General features: G+C 42.8%; 1 protein-coding gene across 3 annotated transcripts in view; it reads left to right on the forward strand.

Moving 5' to 3' along the window:
- Positions 1–13,648: 13,648 nt before the first annotated feature.
- SMAD1 (SMAD family member 1) overlaps positions 13,649–24,288 on the forward strand; it is a 44,172-nt gene continuing 33,532 nt past the window's right edge. For 2 of the 3 annotated variants that reach the window (XM_058804422.1, XM_058804425.1), the window contains exon 1: positions 13,649–13,840. The gene's annotated coding sequence lies outside the window, so the exon portion shown is untranslated. Of the gene's footprint in view, positions 13,841–13,892; positions 14,083–24,288 lie in introns of those variants that run through there. The other variant, XM_058804424.1, reaches the window with a different exon arrangement.

A 24,288-nucleotide genomic window follows, 5' to 3' on the forward strand; every position in this document is an offset into this window, starting at 1 on the left:
CAAACTGTTTCCCCATCTGTGGCCTCTTCTAGCATGAAGTCGCTTTTCCCAGGCAAGGAGAGTAGTCTTAATTCACAGACAAAAGCAAGACTGGGTTAAAAAATTGAGACAGCAGAATTTCAAGGCTTTATGATCTTTTATATCTATGAGAGTTTGCAAAACCCATTTCCTCTCTACCTTCATCTTGTTATTTCTGCTCAGAAGGGCAAAACAATAACCAGAAAATAAATTCTAGGGGTTTTTTTCTCTCTTTTCTAGTGGCCAAATTCTGAACAGTCGTGTCTCTTTTTCTCTTCTCTTTGATCCATCTAAAATTCCTACCAAATTCCCATTGTGCTATGACCCCAGGTTTGGCAGAACCACATGTTGAACTCTGTTTAATGTAAACAGATAGTACAAAATAAAAGAGCTGCTTTGCAGTCACTGGCATTAGCTAGTGGTCATTCACAGTAGGGTAATGTGGTTGCATAGTACTTTAAAATTTGAGGTGGGCTGGGTAATGATGCAGTTTAAAAGTTATCTTTAAACCATAAACTTATCTTGTTTAGCTTGGACAACTGCCTTTCCCATAAAAGAAAAAGTTAGTTTTACATTTTTAAAGCATATTTTAAAAGATTCTATGTTAGTGAAGGTAATTCAAAAGTCTGAAAGTCCCTCCTGGCATCCTCCTGAGTTTAGTAGGAGTCTTCTCACCTTTGTCAAATATCACTGGGTGTTCAAAAAGCACAAGCATCCCACCTTCAGTGGGAAGGCTTGAAACAGGACCTGGAATGTTGCAGGTATCTGCCTTTTTGCTGTCCACCAGCCAGCAAAGTTACAGAGCTGTCCTAACCTGGCCCTTTTAGCAGTTCTTACTAGTTCCAGCTCAGTAGCACAGTCATGAAGCTGAAGGACATCAGCTCAGCTTGGAGCATGGAGCAGGAGCAATTTTCATCTGCACATAACAGGTTGTGTAGCTGTACCTACAAAATATCAACCCACATACACATTGTCCAGTGCTGAATGGATCCATCAGATTAGGCCAGTGTGCCAGCAAATAATCTACTGCCTCTGGGAATAGGGCAAGAGGAATTCATTTGGGAAGGAATTTATTCAGGTTTGGAAAAGAGTACCAAAAGAAATGTCATAGCCTGCTGGAGCCAGTGCTATAGTTTCCTTGGTATTATTACACAAAAATTAATTATGCCTTGAGATGAATACCTGTCTGTGAAATATATGTCCTAAAACTTTCCTCACCTGGCACATAAACACCAGGTTCCTCACAGGACAATCCCAGTCTTGGTTCATGATCACAACTGAGAACAGACTTCTAATTGGACCTGTAGTAGCAGGACAAGGGACAAAGGTCTTGAACTAAAAGAGGGTAGGTTCAGACCAGGTATATGAAGGCAGTAGGACAGGGTTGCTCAAAGAGGTGGTGGATGCCTCCTTCCTGGAAACATCCAAGGTCAGGTTGGATGGGGCTCTGTACAATCTGATCTGGTTGAAGATGTCGTTGCTGGGGGTTGAAACAGATGATCTTTAAAGGCTCCTTCCAACCCAGTCCATTCTGTGACTCTATGACTTGTGTCACAACACACAGTATTGTGGTGTTCATGCCTGGTGATGGAAACAGCTATTTTGTTTCTGCTCCTTACCAATTTTGCCTGCAGGTTTTCCTCCACATGCAACAAAGGTTCAGTGTTTGCATTTAAGGCAGTGCCAGAGGATTTTTTTTTCCTTCCTTGTAGTCACTTGCACTAGAAACTAAGAGACAAAGTCAGAGGAAAAATGTATGGTCTCAAGGGAAAACAACAACAGCAACAACAACAACAAAAATAAAAAGTTGTTTTTGTAAAATTCATATCTGGGGAAAAAATATGAGTAGGCTGTTATTGTTTGTAATTCAGTGATCAGGGATCTGGCCAAAGCATGCCATGGTTCCCCCTCAGCTAGTGTGCCTGTGTTTCTGCCCCTGTGGGAGAAAGTGGGAGCCTGATGAATGAATGCATCTGTCTCAGTCAGATAAGGCTGTAACACCCAGGAGTTTGGGAGCATTCTGGGTGCTTAAGTTAAGGTGTAGTTACTGTGATCTTTAGTAACAATAAACCAGCATGTTAACTGAGTGGGTTTAGTGTGGTTGTAACCTTTTGCATTCTTTGGACTTTGGTGTTTATCTGGCATTTGTGCTATCAGATACACATTTAAGACACTCCCTAGATCCTGGTTTTGTTAGTGTGTCTCTACTGCTTATGTCAGTGGTTGTGTTCTATTCTGAGAGGTGTTACTTTGTCAATATACACTGCCCCTTAAAATCACTCTCATTTATTGCCTACAGCACACATGTAATACCCATCTCGAGCAATTTGCAGATGATCACTTGGAAATGCTGCCAGAATTCCAGGAAGGCTTCACGATGGCTCCCTTTACTTGCTGGATAGAGTGTTTAATGGCGAGCTCATTTCATAAATGCTTGCCATGTTTGTTCAGCTGTGCACCTGCTTTGGAAAGAAATTTGCAGCGGAGCCTGGTGCTGCCCTCACAAGACAGAGCAGGCTGACCCCAGGCGCAGGATCACACTGGCAGCAGAAATTCCAGTGCCCAGGTTTTGCAGATGCCAGATCCTGAGCTGCAGCTCTCCAGCACTGAGCTGCAGCGTGCCACGGATCTCATGCCAGAATCAAGGCTGCCTGCTCGTAGCATAGACATGTCTTTCATGTTTGAAATTATGTCTAAGGAAGAGCCGGAGATAAGACAGATATTGGCAAAGGGAGAGAGGAGAAAGGAATTTCTACACTTATTAGTCATGTTATTGAAGAAAGAGGGAAGATATTATCGTGCCTGTCTCGCTGAAAGCAAGGCTCTGGGTTCACAAGATTGCTGGCTAGAGTGTGTAACCGAGTCTACTTTCCTGTAGGTTGATGCTCGAAGGTTGCCACTGCTTTCCTCACAAAAAGGGGGAAAAGTTCTGTCAGCAGGGTGTGTGCTGCCTGTGTGCCTCGGTAGGCACGGCCAGGAGGTGAGAATGAAGCTGGCATTTTTCTAACCTTGCTAAAATGTGTGTGTGGTGGGGGGGAACACGGGACTAATCCCCACAGGGATGGGAGGAGAGCTGTGCAATGCCCAGCCGGATGAAAGGGCTGAAGTCCTCCCAGCTCCCCACAGCTTGGTAAACAGGTAGCTGCTGATTAAAGCACTTATCAAACACGAAATAAAGATGAATGGTGTGAAGAGAACTACAGCATTCCTACCTAAGGAAATCCCTTTAATGGACAGAAAAAAGACTGGCTGACTAATGGGTTTTACTGTTTCACTGGTGAGAGGAGCATGGTTCCTTTAAGAGCCTTGGCCTCCTTTTCCTAACGCTGTTGCTGAGCTGTGCCCCACCCCTGCATAAGCAACACCTGCATACCTGCAGGGTACTGTCTTCTTGATAGCTTGTACACCTTAATAGTACCTGGTGGTGGAGTGGTCTAGGTTTGGGATGTTTCTCTATCCAGCCTATTAATGTGAGGACGCTGAGGGAGCATCTGCCAGATCCCCGGTGATGTAATAACACACAGTGCTCCTAATATCCTTTCTACAGCATTTGTGTTCATGGTAGCCACTGAGCTGATGAGTTTTAAAAGGGAAAAAAAGGCACACGAAGGCACCTCCCTCCAAGATAAACTCAAATGGCAAATCTTAGCGAGCAGAATACAAAACAATTCCAGATGATGTGGGAGCTGTGCACCACAGTTTTCTCATCAAACCAATAGTGTTCCAGTTTCTCAGTGCTGACTGACTGCTTGTGACATATGCAAAGCTGAACTGGGGTATGTGCAATTGCTCTGGATACAGAAATGCATAACATGTCCAGGAATCCTCAAAGTACAGATCCTATGTGGTCTGAGGAAGCCTGATGGATTTTAAGGAGGAATGAGGCATTTGGGAGTGATAGAATATTTGAGACTTCCAGAAATCTTCAGCATGCTGTATGTATGTGCATCGCTCTGAGAAGAAATAGCTAACTTGCAGAAAAATGTAAATGGAGTAAATAAGATACTCTTTTGACAGAATTAATGACATCTTCATTGTGTGGGAAGGAGGGAGAGAAAGAACAAATTGTTAGGGATTAGATCAGGGAGGTAAATACACATGGAAAAGTAGTTTCAGAGCATAAACAAAATGTAAGCTGCAGAAAGAGACACAGAAGAAACAAATGTGGGGCTTACTTCGTTAGGACAACAGGAGTCAGGGAGATGGTTGGCAGGGAAAAAACCCAAGCCAAGTGCATGCCCACCAGAAAGAGCTGCACAAATATTAGCTGTGCTCTCCAGGAGCAAAGAGCAAGTGCAGTGTTTCAGTGTGTGTTTGTACAGTGTATAACACATGCAATTTCACTCCTGATTACTAGTAAAGACAGTGTATACACAATCAAGAATTATCACATAAAAGCCCCAGTAGGAAACACAAGACAAGGGGTTGGCAAACCACTGGCTGACCTAGTCTGTCACTCCTTGTTTTGTTCCCAGTTACTCATTGTAGAACTAATTAGTGGCAAATTGCAGAACTGAGGTCATTGAGACTTAGAACTCCTTGCATCTTCCCCACCTAATTTTAAAACCAACCCGAGTGCTTTGGTATGTTTTCTTTTTGTGGACGACACCACTGCATTCAAACTGACCCCCCCTGATTTTGGCATTTGGACATTTGCACATGGTCACTGCCATTAGCAGGGCTTCTTTAAACACACTTTAAACACACAACACACAGGCTGGAGATCTCCCAGTGCAGACACACTGCTGTTCTTTCCTCTGGACCATAGTCATGCCCTGGAATAGGCAGGAGCAGTACCCAGATTCTGCCTCTCATACTTCACACCAAAAGCACCTTACTGGGCTCTAGATGGAAAACTGAGCTGCACTAGGAAAAACTTCCAGGGAAGCTCTGGGAAATCCAGTCGGCTTTAAAGAGAAACACTGCATTCAGCTGTCTCCGTGCTGATAATGAGCATTTACAGTCCTGAGATCCTGACAACTGCACCATGCTGGATAATTGTCTGTTATAAATGGCACCAGAGTAAGGAGGAGACCAGTGATCTGTCCTTAACATGATTATACACCACAAACCAACGATAAGGCAGGCAGTGCTCCTCTGATTCACTTTCAGCAAAGATGAATGACCATAAGGCAAAGAAAAACAAAAGTCAAAACAAAGCACACAATATGGGGATGCTTTGCAGACTAAAAAAAAAAAAAATCCAGAAATTAATTCTTTTGTAGACTGATAAAATCATAGAGAGAATGCAAGCTTTATAAATTAATTTTGGCCTTAGCATTCACTTTGCAGCATCCTGCACCAAACAGCATGCAGGAGGTGTTCTGCTGAGAGGGCAGCTGGAGAGCAGAGTGAGTCCTGACCACTTGAAATTACCTAAATCCTTGAGAATCATATTTCTGTTTAGCCCATCATGTAATTTCAGTGTCCTGGCTAAATTTCAGTTTGATTTGTTACATTCTGACTACTTAATTTTCCAACTAACATACTTGTCATCATCTTTGATTATTTGGAGATAAGAATTTGCATGGTTTTTTTGAGAATAATAGTTATCCATAAAATTCTGCTATAATACTATATTTTTCAGGCAAAGAAAAAGAGAGAATTGAAACCAAGGAGCTGAAAATCATTATAAAAATGCAACCACATTAGACCAGCATCTGGGGAAATGAGTAGAGGTAAAGACTGTTAGGTGGGAGTGTGAATGGATGGGAAATGTGAATGTAAAGGAAAAGGAATGTATCTGTAAAGCAACAGATTATATAATTTGCTTTATTTTGCATGTCTTGCTCAAAAGTTCTCATGGTGTTTGCAGTCTTAGAGGAATTTAAATTTCTTGAGTCTGGTGCCCCAGTATTGAAAAGCTTTAAAATGGGATTTTGCAGAGAGAAGGCTAGCAGGTTGTACTAGGATCATAGAAACCAAACAAGCTCCTTTTCTCCATTTATGTTGCCTCTGAAAATGTCATGTCCACAAGCAAAGACAAGCATGATTTATTTAATTAATCACAAGGCATGACTGTAATTTTATTTCTGGTCTGAAAAATGAGAAATGTGGTTCCAGCAGTACAGTGCCCCTTCTGCATAACAGACCAGGGACCTGTTTGGGTGCCTCAGATGTCTGGGAATCCAGCCTGAAATTGGTACTGTGCCTTGGGAGCTCTGTCAGATGAATCCTAAATCTGAATCCTAAACTGTTTCTTACAGCATCCATGTTTTCCCTAGAGTGTATCTCATGTGAACACTGACCAACCTTGACCTATTTTGTGCAAGATTTGATTAGATCACAGTGCAAGGCTGCAGGCCATAAATTGCAATCCTCCATCTGGTTGCTCTCTGACAAGTGAGCGTGGTCCATCAGCGCTGCCTGCCAGGTGCTGCAGCCCTGGGTACACGAGCAGGGTGCAGTAGCTCTAGGGACCCCAAGATCCTGTCAAGCTCTGTGCAAATGGACATGGTAGCAGCTGGACTGTGAGGCCTCTTTGACTCCAGGTTGTCAGACAGAGTAAGGCACCACTGCTATCCCTTGCTACCTGGAATTTTCTTCTGGGGCCTTCTGTGGTAATGTCCATACGGAATGTTTGATTCTTGTCTGTAAATATGGTACTTTTAGACATCCAGATAAAATGCTTCATACTAAAAGCTACTCTTTGTCTGAAGAGTGGGCCTTATTTTAAATTTTTTAAAATGTGCCTTATTTTTTTTTTCATTTTCACTTTTCTAAAGAGCCTTTCTAAAGAGCCACTGACTGTAGTAATTAAAACCATGTAGACCTTTCCCTTCTCTCTGACACCTTCAACAACAGCAGGATCTCTGGATGTGGACTCGATGCTTTGGTCCTTTAAACTGTATTATTAGTGGACTGAGATCATCACTTGTAATTCAAGTTGCCTAGTACATCCCCCATTGAGACTATATTGATTTTATGTGTTTAGAACATCATCAAACATTAATTGTACTTGGTGTGTGCTTTGGGCAGACTGTATGTAGAAAATGTCAGTGGAACAGCTTAAGTGTATCTGAAAAGAGGATAAAAAGAATGCATTCATTTATCAGGACTGAAAATACTAGAGAATTTTTTTTGAGAAGCTCTAAAGCTCTTGTTCACTCAAGAAGAGAGCTTAAATTTGGCAGGGAAGGGAAGATGAGAGATGAGCTGTGTTGAGGATGAGCTGTGAGTTGCAAGGCAGTCTTAGTTTTGCAACGAAATATTGCAAAACCAGCATTCATAATGACTAGCTCCAGCATGAACCTGGGGAGAAAACAAAATAATTTCCCATTATCTGACCACTCTTTGTTCTGTTCACTGAATAAGACAGAATCTTTAGGAAGGAACAGAAATGAGCACTGAATTAAAGACAGGTACCAGGATGCACTCAAACTGAGTTCTTAACTAAGATTATACTAGCAATGTTAATTTGTATTGGTTGCAACTTTCAAGTGTTTAACTTATTTTTTTTTAATTTACTTATACAGAGGATTTATCAATGTGATTTGTGTAAAATTTTATGAAATGTGGAGGGTTTTTATTTAAAAGCTGCTCAAACCTGTTTGTCAAAAATTTGACAATTTTGGGTGAAGCAAGCAAACAGTGGCATTTAAAATTGGTCTAAAAGCTTTTGTCATGTGGGCAGCCTTTTCCAACACTTTGTGGGACTGCCAGGTTGTCTGAAACCTGCAAGGTAATTTCCTCCTCAAAGTGCAAAAGGAAACTAATGTAACACACATACATTCATTGTCAGGGCTGTCTGCTATTGAGAACTCACTAAGAGCCCATTGCCTTGTGATGACTAATTAAATCTGATTTACTTACTCTCCAAAGTTCAGTTTCTTCCACACCTTAAGCAAAGAGCAAAGGAAGACTCTGGAGAACATGGGAAAGGAAAAAACCCATGGGAATGCAGGCATACCCAGTGCTGAGCTATCGGCTTCTTTTAAGCCAGCTGAGAATAACTGCCTTTTGAAGAGTCAATTAATAATTTTTGGTGGGATCCTTGCAATTCTTTGGCCTCTGGTTGGTTCATGAACAGCAGAAGAGCAACAGGTTTTTTTCTTTTTACCATGTAGTGCAATGTCCAACAGCTGCCTTTTCTAATATGCAGTGATCACATCAGCTCACTGAATTTCTCGGTCCAGTCACACATTCTCCTTGTCTTTTGTTATTCACCAGTGAGCCCTGTGCATATGGTTAGTGCAGTTCTAAAAACATCTTTGCATTTATGCTCAAAATGAAAGTATTTTTCCTTGGTTAAAAAAGAAAAAGCTTGCTTGGTCTATCACTAAGTTTCATAACCACCTAAACTGGCTGAAGTCAACAGCACAATCAAAAAGATAAGTTTCACCCTTCCTCCTACCTCAGTCCTGCCTCTGCACAAGATCAGCACAAGGATTTGGACAACCACACAACGAGCCAGATCAGGAAACTGATCCAAATTAAAAATGAGCTTGGCCCTGAAACATTTGCTCTCCCCAGCCATGTGAGTTCCCCAGGCCTGCTCAGCTCACAGCTGCACAACAACTGTGCCAGCACGGCGCGGGTGGGTGACACGGGGTTAGGGCTGAGCAGCCTCGTGGAGGAGGGAGGGTGGGACTGCCTCACTACTGACTCAGCCAAGAGTGACACTGAGCCCAGGCAACCTGACTTGGAATCCAGAGCCTTTTCCTTTCATGTTTTTAATCATTGTATAAAATAGGCTGAGTGCTTTGTCACAAAACATCAACAAAAACATGGAAGTGAAGGGATGCATTTAGATGTGCCATTTCTTTAGTCTTCCAGTGGTGTGATATAGTGGTCTCCTCTTTGGGTAGAAATGAGACAGAGCCCTCTGTTGAGACAATTACCATGGTTTTTCCAGCCTTCACACATTGCCACAAGCAGTCTGCTCCCAGGCTCCTTATCCCATGGATGCTAGTGCAGCTGGGTGACTGTGGCAGTCCTGAGTCCTGCACAGCAAGCTGTGGCACACAGCCACTCGCACAGCCCAGGCATTTGGACCCTGCTTGAGCAGCCACAGCAACTGAGGGACCAAGAAATAACACCTCAGGATTGCCAAACCACCTCTGATTTCTTTTCTCATAGAGTTATTAGCTTTAATTTTGTCTCTGCCACCTGTCTGAATAAATTTTAATATATCATTCTCTGGTGGTTTTCGCAACAAGATGTAACTGGGACAAGGACTGTAAGAACTTGAAAACAGTAATTAAAGTGGGAGATAAGATTAATCTTAGCGGTGTCTTCCAAGAAACCAGCAATAGAGCTAGGTTATTCCAGTTATGTAAATCTTTTTAGGCTGAATGACTGAAGAGAAATTTAATTTTCAAAGAACCAATAATGTTTGATTGCACTGAGTCCATTATCCCTTGCTGAGGTGATAGCCAGGAGAAAGTGAAACTACCTTCAAAAGCTTCTACGTGCATTCAGGCAAGATCCAAAGGCAGAATTCCATTCCCTATAAAGTACAATACTGGTGCAGTGCAGTGGGCAGGAATAGTGTGCTTCATGGAAGCATGTGATGAGCTGCCAGAACAGAGGGCCACCTCCCTTCTTTACCAGAAATGTAACATTCCTGGAGCAAAGTCCTTGCATCCCAGTCTGATGAGGAAACAACCAATAAAGGAGATAGAGGAGTGCCCTGCTTAATACTTTGTTTCAGCCCAAACCTTTTGGAATAGTAACGTTTAATAAGGATCCTGGCAGCTTTAGCTGGGCACATTAATCTTAGGAAAGTAATGAATTTAGGTCTGATTCCCATCATCCTAATGGTGGAAAAGATGAATGACTACTCAATCTGATCAAAGACCTTTCTGGTATCTGCACATAGATTTATGGCAGAAGCCTTATTTAATATAACAGAGGTATACAGATAATAACCTTGTAAAATTATCAAATTCCACATTTATTCTATATGAATCCCACTTAATCATGGTGGGCCAGTTTAGGAAGAACTTCTGAGAGTGAAATGGATTCTGTGTTCTTTTGCCTATGACAGTGAGTCAGAACACTAAGGCACGTCCCAAGCACTCAGGGCTTATTCTAGAAAATGGCCAGACTCCCCAGAGCAGGACTACAGAGAGCCCTCATGTCACAAGTGTTGCCTTCAAGGCCTTTCACAGCTTAGTTCCTTTTCTCCTGGGCTTGTACTGTGCTTATACAGGACCTTGTATCCAGGTGGGCTTGGAAAACCCATATGCAGTGTTTCACAGTTATGATGGCCTCCTTAAAATGCTCCTCACCTTCTCCCACATGCTGTCTTCTGCCTGAGGCACCTTTCCCAAACAGATCTATGTAGTTGCTAAGCAGTCTGCATATCCTATGTTAATAATGCTGAGGTGGGAGGCTTGTTTAATACCTCACCTACTCAAAGATGAAGCAGACAAGCCATGGAGGATAGAGAGTGATAAATTTAATCAACCAGCCCAAGAAAGAAAGAAATAATGAAATCCAGTATCCTTGGGAAGCTATTATTCTTCTTTAAAGAACTGCCTCTTCTCTCTGAAAATATTGTTGGTATTTTCCCATGCTAGGGCAACACACATGGCTGAAAAGAAAATTACTCCGGTGATTTTAATGTAAATAATAAGTTGTCTGTTTGATATAATTAATTATTTAATTATCCATGAAACTCTTTAATTTCTGGCAGAAACCTGGTGTACATGAAGATAAAGCAAAGTTACTGACTTTGGAGCTAAACTGTCTCCAGAAGACACTCTCCATCCCTGGAATCTCGAGTAAAGCAGATGAAGCCTGGCTGAAGTTAACAAGAAATACCAAATGATAATCTACATACAAACTTGGATTTTGGAGGAAGATCGAAAGCCAATAGTGGTTGTAGCCACAGCATTAGCAGTAGTAGTATTTCTTAAACACTTGTTACATAACAGAAGAGTATAAAATATGCAACATAATGAATGTCTTTTAGCACTCAGCCTTCTGATAATCAGTTTCTGAGACAGATTTTAAAGGCGATTGGGCAGGTGCTTGGTGAGGTGTTAGAAAGTGTCTGTGAGATTAAAGTTTCCTTTGAGAATCATATTAGACATTTATCTGCCTAAGTGCCCCAACTCCATTAAAATTCAGGTTCACAGGCCTTATGGCTGATGGTGCCATCAGATTGTGCACCTAATCTGATGAAAAGCCAGGCAGTTTACAGAAGGTTCTTCTCTTTCTTCATTGCCCCAACCTCACAGCCTGTTTTCCTTGCACTAGTCTGAATGATCACATAGTTGCAGAGCAAAAAGAGAAAAACCCCCTTCTCTGTTGTTTCTTGAGATAGCACAGCCCAGTGCAGAGAAGCATCAAGTTTGACATCCAGATGTACACACCTCTCTGATCTCCTTTTTTTCAGTTTTCTTGTTACTCAGAAAGTGCAGGAAGAAGTTAATGATTCAGGGTACTGAAGTAGCCAATGGAGTTAGAAGTGGTGAGTGTGCAGTAGGACACTGCTGATACTGCTCACCCACAGAGCAATGGGTTTGGGCAGTCAGCTCTGCCTGCACATCCTAAAGCAGGGGCACACTTGAAGTGTTGTTCTGGCCAGTGTGCCAGAACAGCCCAGCCAGGGAAGCCTGGAGGCAGATCTGACCAGGGCACACTGTTCTGCCTTGTCCCCTGGCCTTCTCACACCACTGCTCTGTCTGAAGCCAGGCTACCTAGCCCTCTCCAGGACAACCACTCTGGTTATTAAACATCAGAGAATGACTCTCCTAGGCTGCTTTATAGCCTTTTTTAGGGAAAGCAGCATATTAATATGATCTTGCCCAAGCCTCAACATAAGTAGAAAATAATTTAATTCTCTCATGCCAAAGCCAACCAACCAGTCAACCCTAACAACAACAACAAAAGCAGTAAAAATGCAGTTCTAACAAGACACCTGACAAACTGCAGTGCTTCCCTAATTATCTCCTTGTCATATCTGTTTAGTGTGAATCATGAATTGATACTTCAGCAACCAGGATCCAGGAGCTTGTGCCTGCCAAGTCAGGGTACAGAGCAAGAGCTCAGGCACACAAAAGGCCTTTTCCATCTATTTCTCTGTGTGAAACCTAGACTGCCAAGCTCTTGGGGCAGATAATACTGCTGCATCCACTACTCTTGATCCAGAACACCTGGATCCAGACTAAGCACTACCACAGTATAAAAGCCAGTATCAGTTTCATGTTTCTTCTGTACCTTGCTTGCAAATGTCTTCATTACACTGCCAAAATTTAAAGACCTTTCAGTTTGTCTTGAGATAAACTTTACCAGTTGTATCTGCAGTCCAGTACTGCACTGTATCTGTGATTACACATAAAAAGAAAAGTTTACTTGCTAAGTGTAGTTGTGTACAGTGCAAGTACAAAATACACATTGAAGCTGATTACCGAAGTTCACTCATCTTGAATCATCCAAGGTTCAAAATTTAAGCAGTAAAAGAGCAATTTTATTCCAGGCTTTCCCCATCATTATTATGGCATCATCCTGTGTGGGAGTTCCTGTACTATTACTGTAGCATTCTACCTAACAATATAGTACAGTTCACCTGTTTGCAATTTATGTGGTATTTATGTGGCAAAGAAATTGATGAATTTTAAGTTATGAAGTTAGAAAGAAGTGCTGATACCCTCACAGGCATAGACCTGGGTATTTTTTACTGCTGCTCCTTCTGTGGCCTTGGTCAAGCCATTCCAGTTCTGTGTCTTCAGACTCATAATGCACCTGGGTGGGCAGGACAACTGTTCATCTGGTAAAACTCTCAGAGCCTTAAGTCCTCCAGGCCTCAGTGTTGCTGGATTTTAAAATGAGTTTAAAGTCACACCAGAACTGCCTATATATGTGAAAATTTATTGGCCTAAGTATAGGGATATAATTATGCATATAGGTGTATCAGAATATTTTGCCACGTAGGAACATCTTGCACTTGTTGCTTCAAATCTCCTTCCAGGAACGATGACTGGGTAAAAGCCAAAGTGTTTGTTAAAGAATCAGTTTCAGTTCAGTCTTGCTTGTGCAACACTTACCTGCCTACTGCACAGATCCTGCGAGCAGGCAGGACAGGCTCGCCGTTCCACACGCGGGCTCCAAACTTTCAGCCAGTTCCACTCTGGAGCTGACACTTGCAGCTCCAAATGGAGTTCTGGTCAGAGGGACAGCGGCGTGAGGCTTCATCACTGCGGCTCTGGCTGCACAAGCAGCCTCACGCACTGCAATGGCTTTACTCGCGTGAGTGAGGACTGAGTGCAGCAACACCCATGGGCAGGAGGATGTCCACGTGTAAAACACCCGGGGCTAGAGAGTGCTCTGTCATTGGCAGCTATTACGGCAATTACAAGGCTGAATCACCTGTGGCTAGCGGCAGGACATAATCCTGTTCCATCACGAATTTACTTTAATTCCAAGTCCGACAGCATCTGCCGCTGTCCCCGAAGCTCCGCTGCCGGAGCTCCCCAGCCGCTCCGGCGGGGCAGGAACGCCTTTTGAGCCGCGCTGAGGGTGTCGGAGGAGGCTCACCCCCGAACCGGGGGTCGAGCTGTGGCTTAGTGCACACAGTGGCCGTGCCGTGCCGAACCGTGCCGGGGCCGCTCTCCGGCGGCGGGCGCAGCGCTCCCAGCGGGACCCGGCGGAGCGGCGGCGGGGGCGGGAATTTGGGGAGGATCCCTGGCCGGGCCGGTGCGTGTGTATGTGAGTGTGTGTGTGAGTGTGTGTGTGTGCGAGTGTGTGTGCGAGTGTGCCGGTGAGCGGCGCGGGGCGGCTCCGGCCGCCTGACGCCAGCCGGGCCACATCCATCCCGATCCCGATCCCGGCGCGGAGGAGCTGCCAGGGGCCGCCCGTCACCGCCCGCCAGCCGGTAACAACTTCGCGTCCCCCGCGCCTCTCCCCACTCGCTGCCCCCGGGGCCGGGCGGCTGTGCCCGCGCATCCTCCTCCTCCTCCTGCTGTTCCTCCTCCTCCTCCCGCTCCTCGCCCGGCGCTGCCCGGCGGTCCCGGCGGCGGGAGCGGCTCCGGGCAGCGCTGCGCTCCCGCTCTCCTCCCGGCATGATGGCGTCCCTGCGGCGGCCCGGCGGGCACCGCTCCCGCTCCGACTTGGTGGGTAGGTGCCGTGCGGGCCCGGCGGGCGGAGAGCCCTTCCCTGCCGGGATCCGCCGTCCTGCGGCTCCTCCCCGGCCCCGGCCCCAGCGTGGCCCGCGGGGACGCGGCGGAGCCGCGGCGGCCGGGCAGGGGCCGCCTTTGTGTGTGCGGGAACAGCCCTTCGCCTCCCGCCTCGGCCCGGCCGCGTCCCTCTCCCTCTAATTTATCTGCTTGCTTCTTTTTTCCCCCTTCCTTTCTTTCCGCAGCCCCTTCCCCTCCTGGTTTTTATTTTTTTTCCTCCCCTCCCCTTCTTCTTTAATGACAAATCTGTGCTTAGAGGTCAAGGAAAGTTCACTTTTTTTTTTCTTTTCCCTGTTAGAGGGTTTGGATGCTTGAGATTTTCCCCCTCTTCGGTATAGTTGCTTCATATACTCGTACAGCCAAATAATCTTATCCTGAATATAGATCTTTAAAGCTTATTAAAATTTACTGGCGTGGAAATATTCAGTCATGCGTTCGAAACGATCTGGGCCAAATGCTGACTTTTTTTTTTTTTTTTTTTTTTTTTTTAATATAAACTGAAGTCAGAGCGAGTTCTGACCGAGGCAGGGTTGCTGTGATTGCTCTTTTGTTAGTAGATCATTCTGAAGAAGGTACGTGGTCCAACCTTACAGTTTGCTTTTACAGTATCTGGATAACAACAGCTTATTCTGAAAATTAATCGTTATTTTGGTGTCTTTTAGGATAACATGATGCTCACTGCATGTCTGCAGTTTTATTTGGGGAAATATTTTCAACAGAGGTTAATAAAAACAATATTGTTAGAGCCAGATGGAGAGGAGTAAAAGTAGATGTGTATTTCAGATACAGGCAAATGGAAAAGCTCGTTGCCTGAAACATGTCGGTGTTTAATGGATGTCAGTGTCCAAAGATACTGCACCTTAAAACTAACAGGCTTCTTAGGAAAGAGCTGTCATAGCTGATAGTTTGAATCTGTTTTGCACACAGAGGGGAAGTCAGAAAAAGAAAAATTGTTTAAAGTTTTTTCTTCTGATAGTTATATGTATTTTTAAGCAGCATTGAGGATTAAGAATTAAAACTGTAGCTTACCCAGCCCATGGAGAACACTTTTCTTTGCAGGTGCGTGTCTGTAATTCTTCATGTAGCTGACTGCATGCGCCTTGTCATGTCAAACAATAGGAACAAATCATCTGAGGGAACCTAAGTTTGGCTTATTTTTTTCTTTTACTTGTGAGTAATGACTTGGCTGAATTATGGCGTCTGAGTTTTTTAGTTGCAGCTGATTAATACTTCATTTCCCCCTTAAACCAGAGAGCAGTGCTGTGAAGCTTTTTCAAGGTTCTCATTGGACTGTAGTGCAGGTTTTGAGTGCTCACTTGTCTGTTGTGCCTGGAAGAACATCAGTGTGAAAATGAGAGCGATCTGGCTCTTTTTGGAGTCCTTGCTGTGGTCTTAGGGCTGAAGTCTTGCAATTTACTTCAGACTGTAAGTAGGCACTTGAGAGAAATTTCCCTTGATCCAGAAGGCTTCCACAGCTATGAGAAATGATCAGTTCAAGGCATGATCAGGTTACCCTAAGGGTAGGGATTTGTCCTTGCATCTGTTTTGACCCCATTACCATTGGGTTTGTAATCAAATACATTTTTTTCCTCCTCTGTTCTGTTCAACTTGCTTTTTTGTGTACCCTTGAAGATGTGACCATCTGATACATTTGAGAGAAGTGACTGAGTAAACAGATGGAGATCTTTCTGTTTTCATATAAATAGTAACTATCAAATCAAATATTTGAAAACTGGTGAGTTTGGTGTTTGCTTTTCCTCTGTAGTTTGAAAACAGAAGTAAAGAGTTGAACGTGAGGAAAAACAATACAAAGGTTAATAAAAGTGCTACACATGTTTCTGAGTACTGGGAAATTATTCAGATGATACCATGATTTTGTTTGCTTGCTATAAAGATTTAAATTTTAAAAATGAAGGGGTTATGACTGTTTTGGTTTGGTTTTTTTTTTTTATATTAAAGCATGAATGCACTGGTTATTATATATTGCTAGTATTCTGCTCTGTGCAGCCCAAGCTGTGTGTGTAAAATATCATTTGAGTAGTCTTACAGGCCTAATGGAGGCATCATCTCAGCTTTATAAATAATGTAAGTTGTGTATAATGTGGAGTCCCCAGAGACTGCAGAGAAAGCATCATTACCAGCCTTTTCAACCTGCTGGAGATCTTAAATTGATTTACAGCACTGAACTGGTGCAAAATGATACATCAGGATGACACAGGGTCAACCTGTAAAAGTCTATGATGTGAGCCTGTTAGTTCAGTCATCATAATTAAAGCATATTATGAGGGCAGGGAAGCAAGTGTCTGTGACATGTCCCATTGTGCTCAGATACGGCTGCTTTAAGAATCTGATAAAGAGAGCACCCTGTGTATTATTGAAGTTATGCAAAGAGAAGTTGGAATTAAAGTTGGTGGCCCCGTGAAGAGTAAAAACCGAACCAATCTAGGTTAAATCTCAACCTCTTCCTTGCAGTGTTTAGGAGCTGAAATAGATGAAGGCACGTGCAGCTACGGGGTGTACGAGTGGGGAAGTGGTTGTGAGTGAATCTCTGAAATTTATACATCCTTTTTTAAAGAATCAGTTAGACTTTACCTTCAGACTGTGCTATCAGATAGCAAAGGAACAAACAGGCAAACAGGCCAATTGTTTGGATTTTTTCCTCCTAGTATTTCTATCCTACTGAAGTTTGTACCTGCCTGTTGAAACATTCCTGCAGATCTGAGTTCTTGTATAAGACACAGCATTTTAGTAATTTCTTGAACTATATGGCCAAAGTTCTAGAACAGAGATTGTAATTTTGAATATGAGATGGCATAGGTCACTTTTCTTAGTGAAGACAACTGAGGCTTCAAATTTGTGTTTTCCTCTAACAGCCCTAGAAAACAGCATGCTTCAGGTAGTAAAATGTTTGCTAAGTACTCAGCATCTTAGGTCTAGCTGTTTCTGCTGCTAAAATGACTCTGATATGTTTGGGGAAAAGTCCTGTGAAAACAATTTTTTTCTTCTTTCTGTTAGTCTGTGCTGCTTGGGGCTTTGAGAGTTTTGCATTTGTTAGTGTTTAAAGCTGTTCCTCATACCTGAAGTGGTGTGAGTTTTTATTCTCCTGAGGTTTTCCCAGCCCAGAAAGAAACATACCTTATTTTTAGTCATAAATATAAGTAAAAAAATATTTTTGAGGCATGCAAGTGGAGCAGACAAAATAAATGGTCACTAGTGGTAAGAGATTTATTAGTCTCCAGGTTCAGTTGCACCTCAAGAGTATGTGCTTTAGCTAAGGTGCACTTTGAGTGGCAGATAAAAGAATTAAAGCTCACTTTGGAGTGCAGTGGCTTTTAAAACATGGATGTGGAGCTGTCTTCTGCTGTGTCAGTGCAGATGAAGAAACTACAATATTGGAGAGTGAGCCATAAAATCTGTGCAAATGAAAGTCAGGTTGCACAAATTGCTTTATGGTCTATGAAGTGATCTTACCGATGTGTGGGGCTTTTGGTTTTTGTTGGTTTTGTTTCTGGTTATTTTTTTAATTTCTGGTTTAGGTTTTCATGACAAACTCACTCAGTTTTGCTTTCAGAGTGGGGAAAGATCTGTTCTGTCCATAAAAACTTCACTGTTTTTCCCTTTTGTAGTAAGGGCAGACTAATGTTCTTCCACTAGCCTTTCTTCTGTGCATAGTAAAAAACTGAATGCATACCAGTCTTAATAATTAAAAGATGATATGCAGTTCCTAGAAGTTTTCCTTTGAAATGTACTGAGTGGAAAATTCGAGTTTAAAATACAAACCCCAGCTTGGCAAGTAAGGTTTGAAATGCTGGTGACTTACAGGGTCATCTACACAGGCATCTTGCAATTCTCAAGCTGTAGAACAGCACAGAGAAATTTTATATTAGAATGGAAGGTTTTGTTGGGGTGGGAAGGAAGTTATTGTAAATTGATATTTTTAAAGTTTTAGTGTTGCATCCTCGACATCTGGGGTATAACTATTTCCATTAGAATGTTGCTACTCTTCAAGATTTGAAATAACCAGAGAAAGTGTTCAATTGGGCCTTCTGTGGAGGGCTTTACAGAGATGGATTCAGGGGTGAGGGCACCCTTGGCTAATGGCTGCCACAAAGATCCCTATCCTTCTCCTCAGCCAAATGGTAATTTGCACTACAGAAGCTTTTCAGGTTGCTGTGTATTTGAGTGAGGGATGCCCCATGAGATGGAGAAGGCAGATGTTTCATAAAGTATGCTGATTTCAAGGAATGAAACCATTTTCTAGAACGACCCCAGATCATACAGGTTTCTCTCCTTGCATCCATTTGTCACCTGCATGTGCTGGCCCTGAAAGTTCCTCCCAGTTTAATGGGAACAAAGGTTGAGCACAGTCCTCCTGATTAACTGTGTGAAGTCAAGTGTTCCATGAATGAAACTCCAAACTCCGCTGAGCTGTGGGGATGGGTCCATTTGTGTTGTTTTTTATTTTGGGAAAGGTGGAAGGATGTGTGGGGAACTGTGGCAGTGGGATTGCTCTGCTGGAAGGGTTGTGGGGCTGTAGTGCCACACAGCAGCTGGGTTGAGCCATCAGTAGATCCCAAAGGGTTTTCTGCAAGCAGGGATTGTACTCTTCTGGTGACTGCTCTCTTGGGAGACTGTGTGGAAGCTGAGTTTAGATCAAGAGTTGAAGCTTTTTTCTTCCTGTCTCTAGACTTTCCAGTGTAGGGAGGCTGACCAGTAGAGCTGTTCTGGACACTTGCACAATTTGGTTGTTCTAACATAATTCTGTAATTGTTCTGGACTACGTCACTTTTATTCTAACGTGTGTTACCCGCTTGGGAGAGTGATATTAGAACAGATGTCACCAGTCTCTCCCATTTGGTTCTTCCCTCATCCTTTCTCCAGCATGCACAGGCAAAGTCTAGAGTAGAAGGAGAAAAACAAATTATTTTTAAACATGTCTTTATATAAGTCATTATATTTAGGCACTGTTCAAAGCAGTATCATCCAAACCCAACTATTATGTTGAGTTGGCATGTAAGCAAATGATTAATGTGGTTCACCAGTGATTTCTGAAGCATTATTTCATATTTCTGTACTTATAAAGGGAACACTCTTCCCAACATGGCAGCAGATGAGACTGTCTAAGCCAGTGTAGACAGTCTGAATTATAGCACTTAATGGTATTCAGAAGTATATCACTTGTTGCATGTTTTTGTCATTAAAACTACTAAAATGCCAATCCACATCAAAGTGATCTATGGGCTATCAATCCAGTATTGGGTAACTTGAAAATAAGATACCCATTAAAATTTTTTGTAGTGCTGTAGTGATTATAGACAGAATCATGAGAGTTTTCACTGTCTCCTTGTGTCTTTCCCCAGCAGGAGTGTAAGAATCTCATCTGCCCTCCAGTTTTGACTGACGGACTTGCTTCCTTCAGTACTTAGATCTTGTTTGAGGGGAGGCTGAAAATATAGATTTCAGTTCAGTACAGATTTCATCCTTGAGTAGAACTTGGATTTCAGGGTTTGCAGCATTACAGAGGTGGCAAGACTGATGTACATGTTTAAGGGCATATCTAAGTAGATGAAAGCAAATAAAGCATGTGTGCACACACTTGACACTTCTGTAGCAGGCTGAGAAGTTTCCCATGAGTTCAGAGAATCTTGTATGTTCAGATTGATTGGTGCATGCAGTGACCACAGTTATGATACCTCTGCTTGATTTTCTTTCTCACTTTGTTCAACACTGCAAGCTGGTATCTCATTCTTCTGTGTTGACATGAAAGATTAAATTACTGAGATGTTTTTCTTGTAAATAATTTCAGACTTGTGATTTCAAGCATTTTAAGGCATTGAAAGTAATATCAGCATTCTGTCTGCTGCAGCATGTTGAAACCAGGGCATAAGACTCTTAAAGATGTTTTAGTCTTACAATGATGTGTATATAGGATCCTTCTTGTGGATAGGCATGCTGTATGTGTGTGTGCACAAATGAATACCTAAAACAATATCACTGCTGCTGAAAGTTAAATTGTTTGGATCAGATAAAGGTAGGCTACACCTAAATATAGTTGAGAAGAGACTGTAAATTTATCGAGGTCTGTGTATGTAATAACTATTTATATATAAATACTTAAATGCTGTTTAAATGCTTGAAATCAGTTTTGATTAAAGATGAAGTAAATAACTGGAGAATCATGTTGCAACAAATTGTGGCTTCCCCTTAAATGTGTTCCTGAGGGTGATAGGAGGAGGAAACATCTGCTGTTTGGTCAGATGCTGTTAATGAGCTGCATACTTGACTTCATTCTGCCAGTGTATTTCACCTTTGTATCTGTTGGGTTTCGTTTGAATATTGATGTGGGAGGAATTAATCAAGTGCCCCTGTTGTCTTACATGCATCTTACTTTGTAAAGACTTTGATTCAACTGATTTGTTGAGGGAAAAATATGGAGCTTGTAACTGGACATATTTTCTGTGGCAGAGGAGAGAGGGCTCCCAAAATTTTGCCAAAATAAACATGGTAATGTGTGTAAGAGTGAGCGTGGAAGGTGGTGTGGAACTGACACCTTCTGGTCTTTCAGTTGATGGTTTAATTCTCTGGGGTGTCCCTGTGATTTATCCAGAATTGTATCTGAAGAATAGCAAAAAATGCATGGATGGGTTTTTTTGTTCTCTTTTGTTTTTTAACTCCTTGTCCTTTTCTTTCTAGCCCTCCCAAGATGTTGTAAAACAAACTCTGCTAGTGGTTTGGTAGGACAAAATAGTTGGCAGAACACCCTTGCTCACTGTTGGCCAGTTGTCTTTTTTTCAGGGGTTTCCAAGCTGTCTTACATGAAGCAAGAAATTTACTTTCAAGTTAGGCCACACACCAGCACCTGCTTAGGAGTGGAGATTCTGCTCGCAGGTCCTGAGAAGTTACTAAAACTGACTCATCAATAAAACACAGTCCTGTTTGATGAAGGATCTTTCTGTTGGTACCTAAATGCTCTAGTGTGAAATTTGACATATTTTTACCACTGTTATGGTTTCTGGGCTGAAATATACTTTGGGGAAGGGGGGTTTGGATTTATTGTAATCTAGGAAGGGCTTTACTTAGGTTAGTAAAACTACAAACTACAAGATGATTTTTTTTTTCTGTTGACCTAATTCCAGGTGTAATAAAATAATCCATCCTGCCTTTGCAGATGGGCTGGGACACAAACAGGATGTGAGCATGGCAGGGCTTAGTCATGGTTGCTTTAGGTATCTGGTCCCTCAGTGATGAGCATGGGATGGGAACCTCTGTAGATCAGAATCTTCCAGTAGCTCACAAGCAGTGAAAAATGGGGTGGAAAAGTGGCTTCTTACCAGGGCTGTATGTGAAGCAAGGTGACAGTGATGAGGATTTGTGTTGTAATTGAACAGAGCCATACATGAAGCCAAACTTCAGGGGTACAAGGATGAAAGGACTAAGAGTGAGGCAATTCAGAAGGCTTCTGGATTCTCTGAAGTGTTCAAAATCAGGGAGAAAGCAGCTTTCTTGTGTGTCTGCCTGTGCACAGCCAGCAGAGCTCAGTCCCTACCTCAGTGTAGTAGCCCTTGATGCAATGTTGTAGTTGTGCCCAGGCAAGTGGAGTTCTATCAATTTTCTTGGACCAGTTGCTTTTCTGAAGTGTGACCAAATTAATTGGCAGGTGGTTGTTTTGGGAGTTTCACAGAATCACAGTGTGTTTGAGATTGGAAGGGACCTCTGGAGCTGATCTGGTCCAGCCCCCTGCTCAATCGTGGCCATATAGGTTGCCTAGGACCAAATCTGGATGACTTCTGTTTTTCCAGTTGTGTGACAACTGCTCTATTGTTTTGTCCCAACAGAGAATGTAGTATTTGAAATTTGTTTCAACCTCAAAGGACCTGGCAACATGTACATGATGGCTTCAGGGATTGCTACATGCGTAATGCCATTACGCTGCTTAATTTAAATGTGTGGTAGTATTCCAGGAATCCCAAACACATCTAAAGCATGTGCTTGCTTCCCTGTACAGGGAGGGAAGAGGGAGATGGGGAGGACAGAAACCCAACTTGAGTGGCTTTACTGAGGTCTTACTGTGAGTCTCCAACATTCAGGACCAGAATTTCATCTCCCTTCACACAGTCTCTTGCTCTTTGCTCTTGTCAGACACTTCTTTTTCTTTTTATCACCAAGATAGATAGATAGATAGATAGAACAGATCTTGGTTATGTCATCATTTTAGTTCTGCTAATTACCTGGTGAATGCAGTGATTAAGTATACTAATCTGAAAAATGTGAATTTTGAGCTTGCTGAATGTCTTGGAAAAGCTGACTTACATATAGGTTGCCATCTTGACTGTTGCAGTTTCCTGTTCTGCATTTTTGCCTGCTGCTGGTTTTACAGTCTGGCATATTTAATAACAGGCCTTTATTATCCATGCTAGCCAGTGTCAGTGTTAAGTGCTTTCTCTTGGATGTAGTAGCCAAAGGAAAAGTCTTTGTCTTTATTAGCTTAAAACTTAGGCTAATGCAATTATAGTTTCTGTAATGTGTCGTATTATATTTCATGTGGAAAATATTTTATAAATGCTCTTGGGTTAAAGCTCTGCAGTGTGTGGTATTTTTGGATAGATGGATATGAAATTGCTCTTTTTTTTCCTGAGTTTGCTGTGTAGTTACTAGAGCAGAGGGCTCTAATGTGTGTGGTGTTCTTGGATAGATGGATATGAAATTGCTCTTTTTTCCCCAACTTTGCTGTGGTTACAGAGCAGAAGGCTCTAGTGTGTGTGGTGTTTTTGGATAGATGGATATGAAATTGCTCTTTTTTTCCCAACTTTGCTGTAGTTACAGAGCAGAAGGCAGTGGCAGTAGAGGAGGACTGAATTGCTTGCTGAGGTGTTTGGTTATTCAGAGCAAGGCAGGGCTCCTTGCTCTGGGGATGAGAGCAGGTTTTGCAAATCAGCTGAAGTACTTGTGTCTCAGTGTGAGCTCATCTTTGACCTGGATGTCACTTAAAATTTGAGTGTGGCAGCTCCCTGAGATGGAGAGAACTCTTAAGAGCCGGGTTTCTCTCAGTCCCAGGCATGAATTTCTTTGTGTAAGCTGCCTTGGGTGACTTTGGTGCTCTGAGCTGATGCTGCAGAAGGTGTTTTTTGGTTTATGTTGGTTCTGCCAGGTTAGGAGGGTGAAGTGACTGGCAGGTAGAGGGGAAGTTGTGTTGTAGTACCAAGGCTGGCACAGGGGAGTCGAGGGAAACCTTTTCTCTGTGGGTGGGAGCGAGCCCTTGGGGCTGCTCATTGGCCTGTGGGCCTGTCAGCTTGCTGGCCCAAGGCAGCTGCTGGAGGTAGCCAGGCAGTGCTGTAGCACTCCCAGATGAAGACTTCCTTAAAGTGCTTGCCAAGGAAAGGTCTAATTTACGGGTTTTTTTTCCCAGATACTTATGTTGGTGGTTAGAGAGACTTGGCTGCCAGCAGTGACGTCAGCCGCAAAGCCCCAGTGCAGCTGTATTGGCACAAAAAGGACAGCGATTAATGGTGCAGTATCTTTTATGGGGGGTGAGGGAGGACTGATGGAGAGCAACACTTCAGCAAGCTTTCCTGGTCAAGTGTTGTTTTGCTAGTGTAAACTGCAAGCTGTCTTAGAGGTGTTTTTCTAGTTTAATGCAACTGCATGAGCAGAACACATCCAGTGCATGTCCTGTGTGAGACAGGACAAGTGTTTTTCCTCAGGAGGAAAAGAATGTCCAAGTTTAACTTCTTGGTAGTAGAAACTTTATTTTCCTCTTTAGAGGATGAAATAACTTGAAACAATTGGTGAACTGGGTACAGGTAGCAGCATTATCAAGAAATCGGAGAAAAGGCAAATACTAAATCCACTAAAAACCCTTGTGTAAAGGCAGATTGGTGTTACAAGAAATCACTGCCAGTGACGACAGCTGGGACACCTGAAGCTGATCTGTGCTGTGAGCCAGTGCAGTGTTTGTAGCTTTCCTGGGTTCTGCCCCACTGCATAAATCACTTTCAAATTTTTGGCTTTCGATCCACTTTTCTCAAAAGAAATTTAGAAAGCATTTGTTTTGGTGCTATATGATAAATGTGTTCAAAAGCCCTTACTCATTTTTGTTACTTGCATCTTTGTAGTAATTTCTTAACTTTAGGGAATTAGACTATCTACA

Source organism: Ammospiza caudacuta, chromosome 4 (assembly GCF_027887145.1).
Source record: "Ammospiza caudacuta isolate bAmmCau1 chromosome 4, bAmmCau1.pri, whole genome shotgun sequence".
NCBI classification, from domain to species: Eukaryota; Metazoa; Chordata; class Aves; order Passeriformes; family Passerellidae; genus Ammospiza; species Ammospiza caudacuta.